This window comes from Micromesistius poutassou, assembly GCF_964030765.1.
Source record: "Micromesistius poutassou genome assembly, chromosome: 5".
In the NCBI taxonomy this organism is placed as follows: Eukaryota; Metazoa; Chordata; class Actinopteri; order Gadiformes; family Gadidae; genus Micromesistius; species Micromesistius poutassou.
Genome location: NC_140275.1, coordinates 2,502,349 through 2,512,885, shown reverse-complemented (window position 1 = coordinate 2,512,885; position 10,537 = coordinate 2,502,349).

Here is a 10,537-nt window from a genome sequence, read left to right as displayed (position 1 = left end):
TCACATGAATTAACAAGACATGTTGTCTCAAAACGCCTAAGATTACAAGTGCTGGCCTTATCCATGGACCACCATCCACCAGTCCCCAGAGATCTGCTAGACCGAGCGGCCCAGGGCTGCGCTTGCTGCCTGGCTTGCGGTGCTCAGAATTCGGTTAGCCATAGTGTTGTTTTTTAACTTTTCTTTGTTTTGCATTTCCGCGTGGTTCATATTGCAGCCTTCGGACTACCGCTCAGCTTTGCACACGCGGTTCTATTCCTGTTGACCAGGGAACTTTCCCCGTTCCTTTATGAGATTTTGTGCCTCCAAAACCCCTCATCCTTGTGTTCTTCCATCCCTTCTGTTCCACAGGCCTTATTCACAGGAAGCCATTTTGGTTCTAACCGCTGGCTGGGAGGGGTGTCGCTACCTGATGCGTACCGCCTGCCAGAGCTGTAATACCATCTGACTATGCCTCGCGGCAACTTTACCACACATATCAAACATGCGAGCAAAACACAAACATGATACATTTTCTGTAATTCATATTCCATTGATTTGCAATCCAGGTTTATCCAAACCATTGCATTGGCGGCTGACCCTAGTAATGTAACATATCGATAAATAAGCTAAACATTATATGTATTTCTGTCAGGAATCACTCATGTCATAAATGTAACTATTTATTTCCTGAAATGGTAATACAATTTAGTTTGGCGGTATGGTTCCAATCTTTTCTGGTGGCCACTGCTGTAGGATTTAAAGCATGACATACAGATGTCAGATACAGAATACCATCAGCATACCAATCGTTGACAACAGGGAGCACTATATCAGATATCTCCTAGAACCAAGATGGAACCTAGATGGCCACAAGGTGAACAAGGCCCATGGAGATCATTCGTAGTGGTGGGCATTGCTTGAATTCCATGAATTCTGAGTTCAGTATTTCAGTTGTGGAAGGTGTGTGTGTGTGTGTGTGTGTGTGTGTGTGTGTGTGTGTGTGTGTGTGTGTGTGTGTGTGTGTGTGTGTGTGTGTGTGTGTGTGTGTGTGTGTGTGTGTGTGTGTGTGTGTCACACCCAGTGCTTCAGTGTGCATGTTGGATCTTTGGAAGATACATCTCTGTAACTTCAGACAGGATTAGTTGACCTAGAACAGAACAATGTCAACCAACCAATGGATTATAATACCCTTTTACATGCCAAGATCATGATTCATGTACTTTTTTGGAGCATTGTCAGTTATTTTTTATACCTATTTTATTGACTTTATTGGACAAAAAATTTAATATTTGTTGTATTTAATGTATTGTATTATTTATTTAGTGTTATCAATATGCATGGGAAAGTACGAGAACATTTTTCAACAGTTCATATTTTGTTAATTTTTATTTTCAGTTCTTGGAAGATATTACGATAAATAGAAGTACCAGTGAAGTCTCCTTTCTGAGCATAATCCCATACTTTATGTAAAATAACAAACCAATGTGAAAAGGTCTAATGTTAAAACTCGTACCTGAACCACACATAATGCCATCGCAGCCTAGAGTTAGGGTCATAGAGATATGGAACATTTTAATGTGAAGGTGAAGTGTTCATTTAGGTGCTAGTTGAGTGATTCGGACTTCAAAGTAAAAGTGTAGTTGATGAATAGGGAAGCATATTGTAGTATTATTCTATTTTTGTCTTACAGCTTGGACCTACTTTTACCAAAAAAAGTGCCTGTACTACCTGAGTTTTACTAGCTCTATGATTTGTGCTGAAAGTGATTTTCAGCAAACCCTAAGGATCTTAATCTAGAGCTTGTGATGTCGTCTTTATGTGTTATCTAAATTACTGTATTAAAAAAAAAATCCCCATTTCTATTTTTCTTGATGTGTTAAAATGGCCAGTGATGATAAAATGCATAATTCATAATTTTGTACGAACAGTGTTGTACTTCTTCCTCTGTCACTTTTAAAGGCATGTATGCCACCAACATTAACATACATGTTGTATTTATCCATGAAGGAATCTGCTCAATATGTTAATCCTCAGCATGGTTTTTAAACCACCCTTGACACATTGAAAACTCTCTCTGCATGAGAGGTTTTAAGTTAAAACTAACTAACTAACTAACTAATGGGTTGACATTGTACACTGATGTTTTAATTCCTGTTTTTATGATTTAAAAGTGTCATATATGCAGTATATAAATGTGAAGACTGAGGCATTGTCGGTGTGTCCAGAAATGGACAAGGCATATAAAGTGTTGATGTTAAATAGATTGTTTTAATAGAAAAGCTGTCATTGGAGTGTGAGGCAGGGTAAAAGCATGCTATGGTTTGGCATCGCTACTGTAATAGTGAATTGACGGATGAATATGTACTCTTTCCATGGAGGGAAATATCCTAAGTCTGATTCATGCAATTCATGTGTCCAAAGTCTGTTTCTGAAGAAAGTGTTGTTTTTGTTGTTTTTTTACAGAAAAAGATATCATATATATTTTGTTTGCAAAGAGCATTGTTACACATTCTATGTTTCATACTCTGCATGTATGGCTGTGGCCAAAATAAAAAGCTGCTACATTTTCTTGACCTGTGTGCTGATTATTGCTCTCAAGAATACCTAGCCACATGCTGTGTTGAATGGAAACAATACAATACCTTGTAAGGATTATACAAAAAGGAATATGAAAAAAGCGATTGAGCATTTAAAGATATTTATTTTGATATTCTAATGGACTTTTGAAATTAAGTTGTACAATGTAAGTAAAACATATCGAAATCTAATGTATTTCCTTGACAGTAACTAATGGACTACTTACCATTAGACTTACCATAGACTGAGGTTGCTACAGATGAGATTTGCTATCTATACCATTGACCTACGTTGCCTACGTTTACGTTGCCTTCTCATCTCCGCTCTGATTGGCTAGAAACTGAAGGGCGGGAACGGAACACAGCTCGAGCGCTGCTCTCTTAAATTCCGTTAAATTAATCGTATTAAAATATTAGTAATACAATAATACAACAACACATATATCTGGCTAGTTTAATTAAAAAAATAAGTTAGCTAATGTCGGTTGAGACAAAAGAAGAATATTTAACGTTTTTCGGTTGACTTCAAGCTAAAGGCATAGCAGGTGAGTCTCACGGTTAGCATTGATAGCGTTAGCTGAAGAAGATAAACCAGTTTAAATATTAATGTGAAGTGTTTTTTATAATGTATTTTGACTTAGAAGTTAACAGTTTAACCTTTTCTTAAACTGTACATTGAATTCATGTATCCATTGTGAGCTATTTGAACGTGGACACTTCGTTATCTGGAACAGAGGTTCTGTAATGTCGGACGGCTCTAGAAAACGTATCGCTACGTTTTGGTTGGTCTCCATAATAAGTATTATTAATATTAATAATTATTTATAAGGTAGTAGGCTAGGCTGTACATTCTCAGCAAAGCCTTAGCCAACACTACTTTCACCTCAGACTTGGTGCGGCCACATGGGGGCAGACAATTCACACAAATACAGAGAAGTTAACAGGAGTAAAGCTTTATTAGTTATTAACCATTGAATACGGTCACACCTTAGCATTTCTTCAGTCATACATTGTCTGAAAACGTTTCCTGTTTAACTGGTGATGCATAACGACTTTACTTGGTTACCCTTAGTAATATATAATTTGAATTGGCTTAGACTAGAGACTCTTTAGTAATTTACTTACTAAAGATAATAATGAATGACTTTCATAATAAATACGCACAATTAAAACATTATTAGTCCAATATGAATCAATAAAATCCTCTGTGATGCAATATTTAACGATGGTTATGACTCAAGATGGAAACCAATGCTAAGCATTATATTTATGGCTTACTAATAAAAAAAATATATCCATAAAATAGTTAATGAATGTCCTGAATCTCTCTAACATAAATAAGAGGTGATTTAGTAAAAGTGCACTAAAAATGAATGGACTGTTGAATAATTGCAATGCAACTTGGCACTCGTAATTGGAAGTAAAGTGTCATAATTCATCCAATTTCCTTCCTTGGAAGTTGTGGGACGACGGGTCGGAAACGGTATATACAGCGCAGAGGCTGCTGAGAAAAGTATAGCATGGAACGGCCAATCATCTCGGAAATCGGGGAAATGACTGGTGGCAGGCACTCAGAAACACATGGGTTCAACTAAGGCCGAGTCGTGCTTTGGATGAATGAGGTCTCAGTGTACGTCTGAATCTTGTGCTTAGGTCCTCCTCGTCCTCATAGACAGGAGAAACCCGATGTTCTCGACAATATCCAACATCAACACCAACATCCCAATTTAATAATCAGAGCCAGGTGTGTGAACATGGAAATAGTTCAAACATATTTTATTACGTTCCTTCTGAAAGATCTTTTGTCGCTGAGTAAAATCCTCCAGAAATGCCTTGACACCTAGGGGGCGAAATCCGCCAGAAATGCCTTGATACTTAGGCCTAAGGTTGAGCTTCCCTTGCGGTATCGGTGGTGACAGTATATGTTTTATATCTTAATAACTCATTCAGGTCACTCACTGGAGACGCAGGATTTGGTCTGATGGGTATATTAGCACGACGGATGGCTCCTTCACCTGCAAGCAGCACGGTGAGGTGGAAAGTGAAGGTAGGATGCGACGCTTCACTGTACATCCTGACAGCCGTCAAGGACAAAGCCAGCGCCTGCCACTGTAATGAAGAGAATTCATTAATCTGGGGAAAGATGCGCTTCAAAAGAGGTCTATTACAAGTCCATTATGGGCGTGGGAATATCATCAACATAATGCGATGTGTTTGCTCTCGTCTAACCTGTAGTTCACCCCTTGTCAGTAGTATTTGCTATAGACCATTTTCTCTGCAAAACATTTGACATAAGATTCAACCCTATTGCCGTGATAATGCCTTTGACTTGTTGTTATCTGACACAGGCCTATACACTACAGGGTACTTGAACTGTTCACCCTCACCATAGAGATGTGCCTCACACACAAACACTGCAGTAGAGGGCAGACTTGTTCCAGCTTTCTGGCCACACACACACACACACACACACACACACACAAATAATTACATTGGTAGTGCTGTATCGAATTGCCTGTCTGTCATGTCTACTACTTAATAAATCACCTCTGGTATCGTCAAGTTCAAATGGCAATCAATCCCAAACTGTATTCATTTCAGGTTGTAAATATTACAACTCCCACAGGGTCATTTTCTGTACTACCTTGCTGTCTCTCTCACTCTCTCACCTAACTTGAGTTAGTGTCACTATACCTTTATCTAGAGATCATTTCCCACCATGCATTGCTTCCCCAAATCCTCACACTGACCCATTAGCTTGACCTTTTCATCAGCAGATATAGCCTAGAGACAAGATGTTCATATAGCAGTCGTACTCTGTAACTGTGAGGTGTTCATACAGCAGCCTGGCAGTCAGGATTTCCCATCGCAGATAGCTGAGCATTAAGGTTTTCATATGTCAGCTTGATACAGACTTTAATGTTTAAATATATATGGCACATATAGCGCCGCGGTTTATGGTGTTCACATGGCAGATGTAGTGGAAAGGTTAGGATATTGCATGGATAGTGACAGATGAGAAAGGCACCCCGGTGACATTTTCCCGCCTTTGAACCATCCCTCCTCTCACCTTCCCAGCATGGTCACCGTGCCAACGGGCTTGATTAGGCTGGCAGGTAGCAGACGATCCTGGGTCATCTCTCCTAATGATATCATTCTGGACTGCCTGCCCCGCTCGCTTCTCTCTGTCACTCCCCCTGCTCTCTGTCGCTATCTCTGTCTCCCTCTCTCTGTCTCTCTCGGTCGCTCTTTCCTTCTCCCTGTATCTCTTTCTCTCTCCCTCTCTCTCCTTGTATCTTTTTCTCTCGCTTCCTTTTTCTCTCTCTACCACCTCTATCTCTGTGTCTCTCCCCTCACCTCCTTTCCCACCACCTTCTCTCTGTCTCTCTCTCTGCCTGTATCTCGGGCCCTGTCTGGGTCTACGGTTTCTAAACCGTGGTCCAGTTTCCCTGGTCCTGGGCCAGCACCCGCTGCTGGCCCAGAGGAGTAGGACACTCTATCCTCCAGCCTCACCCTCTCAGGAGTACACAGGGTGGCCCCAGGAGAGGCTGCCCCCTCTGGGTAGATTTATACAAGGGGCCCGCGTGGATGTGTGGTCCGCCTCCTCTGAATTTACTCTTCTTTTGGATCCACAAGGCAGGTCTTAGAGGGCAGGATAAATCAATGTTGTTTTTCTAATTACTGACATCCACAAATGAACCAAACAGAAACATTTGGCAAATAATCGCTTCAAATAATCACTTCAAATAATCAAATACCTATTGTTGTCTATTGTTGTGACACAATATACAGTTTTCCCACTAATAATAATAATAATTAATTCGGTTTAAATAGTGACATTCATTCAATGCCATTCACCCTTTCACCCTTTCATTGTGTTGAGCACAAGCCATCATCATCATTGGGGAAGCATACTCTAATATACATAAAAGCAACAGTTAAACGTTGTGATATAATTGAAGAGATTTGGCAGTCAATGTTACGGCCCACCAGAGAATTAGCCTTGTTTTTTGCCCCAAAACCCCCATAACAACATAACAGTATCATAACAGAAAGCGTTGCAGTCTGCGAGCCTATTGAAAATCATAAGAACAGAGCGCTCTTCAAGCTGATGCTCTTATATTGATGACCTCTATCTTTTTAACCGACTCCTCCTTAGGGCCATACTTCTTCCCTAGAAGACTGTCCAATTTAAAAAACAAAAGATAAACACAAGACATTCTCCCCGCGGACGGGATATTTACTGGGAGGAACAGAGCGACTAAATTATACAACGATAAGATCGTTTAGGATATGGCTGATAGGGCTATCATCTTCATAGTTTGTGTGAGTGTGTGCGTGTATGTATGTGTGTCTGTGTTTGTCTGCTCTGTGTGTGTGTGTGTGTGTGTGTGTGTGTGTGTGTGTGTGTGTGTGTGTGTGTTGCCTCATGACACCCTATCAATGTACAGCTGAGTATTTCAGTCATTCGCTTATCTGGCTTTGCAGCAGTCTATTAAAGTGTACCACTGTATAGTTTTATTTTTATGGGTCCATCCACAGTCTTCTACGTGACACTATTTATTATCATGGCTACCCTACAGTCGCTTGAGAAAATGGCCGCTCCCTGGCCCCTTTCGCTCTGCAGGAGCACTGGCTATTTTACTAAGATGTAAAACTAAGGCATTTATCATTAACAGTGCCCACCTGCTGGGCTGTTCATCATTACGATGAAGGACGGCCCGCTGGGGGCCCAAACTGCCTCTGAACAGGGGGAGGGGGTGCCCAATCTTTGAACCAGTCCCATGAAACCAGTTAGCCAGTAGCTCATTTTTCTCCATCACCGATGTGCTCTTAAATGAGGTCAGACTCTTTCCTTCACCTCTGACTCACCGAAGGGGCTTCTGGGTAAAACGCAGCCAATAGCGAGGTCATCCCTCCAATCCATGGTCTGGTTTAACTTACTCCTCAAACGAGGAGTCTGTTTCTCTCCCGTCATGAGCTGCTCGGTCCTGTATGTCTTCCAGTGTGGTGATGTCTCTTAATTTGTAGAACCTCACCTGATGTGTAGTGTAGGGAAGTGTGATGTTTAGGTTTACTGTGAGGTTCTTCTATGAGAGAATAAGAGGAGCTGAATCATATTAAAATGATAAGCCCTCCTATGATATGTGTGCAAGAGCAGTAGCTGGGTTTGACGTGCCGATACGTCACTCACCAACGCTGCTTAACCCGTGATTAACACCAGGCCCGCGGCTGGAAAACCTAACAGCAAGGAAAAAAAAGATGGATTCCCCACAAAACCCATGGGAGTCTCTTTCATGTGGAGCTCCACAGTGCAGGACACATTCCCTGAGTCTGAGCTCATTTCCACACTGCATGGCGTGGCACTGCTTCCCCCTGCTGATGTGGTGAGCGCACGCCCCCACCTTCACCACCCTCCTAATGTTGGTCGCTACAGTCCACAAACACACACACATATAAACACACCAACATAGGGGCTTGAGACCAGATGTACATGGTTGATGATGACCGTTGGGGATGGAAAAATCTAGCCATGATCTTGTTCCTGACAACGTGTGTCTGTGTGTGTGTGTGTGTGTGTGATATGAGTTCCCTGCAACCATGGTAACACCACCACCACCACCACCCATGGTGGTGAGAGCATGTCATAGTGCAGTGTAAGAGGATGCTGGCGTTACTGAAGGATGTTGTGTTTCCAGCCGAGGTTGAGTCGCCACATCTGGAACATCTGGAGGTGGGCTCGCAGGTAACACCACAACGTTGCTGTTTCACATGGTAGCCGTGTGAGGGCCCTCTGGTTTATAAGACGCTGGGTGAGGGGGCGCCTGCCAGTTAAACCACCAAGGCCATGGCACTGACTCCTAAACTACCTTTCCCCCTTAGCCTGTGAAAAATATGCAGAAACACAGTTCTTCTTAACCACCTCAGAAGGATAAACATCCCACAGATGAAGCTGTTGTCCAGCATCCTGCAAGGCTGACTTTCCCCTCTTGTAGTTATTTCAGCTTTCATCGCTTTCATCCCAAAATTGGGATGAAAAAAATTGAAAAAATACATGATATTAAGGAGCAGGTAGAACATCTTCCTCAAGGATGCCTGCATGTTAAACTGTGTGTGTGTGTGTGTGTGTGTGTGTGTGTGTGTGTGTGTGTGTGTGTGTGTGTGTGTGTGTGTGTGTGTGTGTGTGTGTGTGTGTGTGTGTGTGTGAGAGCACGCTGAAACCCAATGCTGTGGAGGCAGACAGCGGGGTGGAAGGGCAGGATCACTCAGCGCCGGGGTCCACCATCCCTCTCCTCGACCTTGACGATCAGATAAGTGTCTGAGGGAACCTGCTCAGACCAGGGGGCACGTACTCTTAGAGGAACAACAGTGAAAGGGGGCCTCATTGTGGCCAAGGCCCATAGAAAGTGGTAAATCGCTACATGATACCTTCCTCTTTCATTATGTGTATTATACTATGCAATGGACTGAGTGGAACCAACATACCACTTATGTTTTAGATTATATATTTCTAAAGTCACATGGCCAGCCACAAAATGCTTGACCAAGCTTCAGGCTCATTCATTTTCTACTATGAAGCGTCCTACATAAAAAAAAAAGGTTTTAGAAAGAGATACAAAACACAAGATACCGTTTAGCAGCTTAGAAATTCTCTTGTTGAAATCCAATTCAGAGCAGCAGAATCCCGTTGTACTGCTAGGGTTAGAGTTAGATGATAATAATCTCAGTAATAGTTGCACCATCAGGAAAGACCGGGTCTGTACTCACTGTTTGTGAGAGGAACCAACAAACCCCCCTACAACACAATTACAACACAATACTGCACTTACATGATGACCGCTTCACAATGAATATGATATCATCACAGTAACGTATTGAAAAGTGTACACTGTGGTACTTGTGTGGTCCAAAATTACAGCACATGCCGAGAGATGAAGAGTGAGGGATTATTGTACTGAATGATTCCAGGGTCTATTCTGGTCTGGATTGTTGGATGCTGGTGTAGTCATGACTCAGGGTTTGCTCATGTCTGGTCAGGGGGTTCAGTGTGGAGACACGGGAGCTGTGGTCGATCATGACGAAGCAGCCGCCTGGCAGCAGCAACCGTTACATCAACTTGGAATGACGCAATTCCGACCAGGAATCAGACTTTTACATCATAACTTTCACTTTGATTTGTAGAGAATGTAGCATATAACCCTGATGATACTGTGAATCACTCAGTGTTTTATTCAGAGCATGGTTTGAATGACCCAGAAGGAGCGGGTGGGAAGCGGTGCTCTTCGATGTAAAGATGATGAGCTGGATCAAAGGAGCGAGATGCAGAGGGGTGACAGTCGACCACGGATCAAGTCTAGGATTTACTTTTCCTTTTTATTCACACTTAGAGTCTGTCATCCGTGAAAAGCAATATGCTGCACGCCACGTACACAGTGTGAGTGTTCTCCTCAGGATCAGACTTTACCACAGAGTGCAATGAGAACGGATGACTTGATGAACCGACCGTAGAGTTTATAAAACATAATCTGACAGCCAAATCCGACATTATCCCACTGGCATTTAAAATGACACAGCAAAAAGTAGCAGACATGAGAACCATACATATAGATGCATAAGAACAGTATAGCTTAGGACGACAATGATGTAGGGAGGATAAATATCATATGTATGTTTAAAAGCTGCCTTTAAACAATGTAAGGTGCTTAAAAAGTTGTGTTTTTATTTAGTACTTTCACACAAACATTCACAGTTCTTAGAAGGGGCTTCTATCCCTATGTTTCTACAATTTAATTCCACACAATACCTCCAAACCCATGGATGCACTTGAACAATCTTTGCAATATAAATGAAAAAACATATGTCCTCTTGAGTCGAAGAACAATGAATCAAATCGAGAGAAGCGACTTTTCATCACGTTAACCGTTTCATGTTTGCTTGACAGGATCCAGTGAAGGCAATTAAAAAATATAAAAAAATAA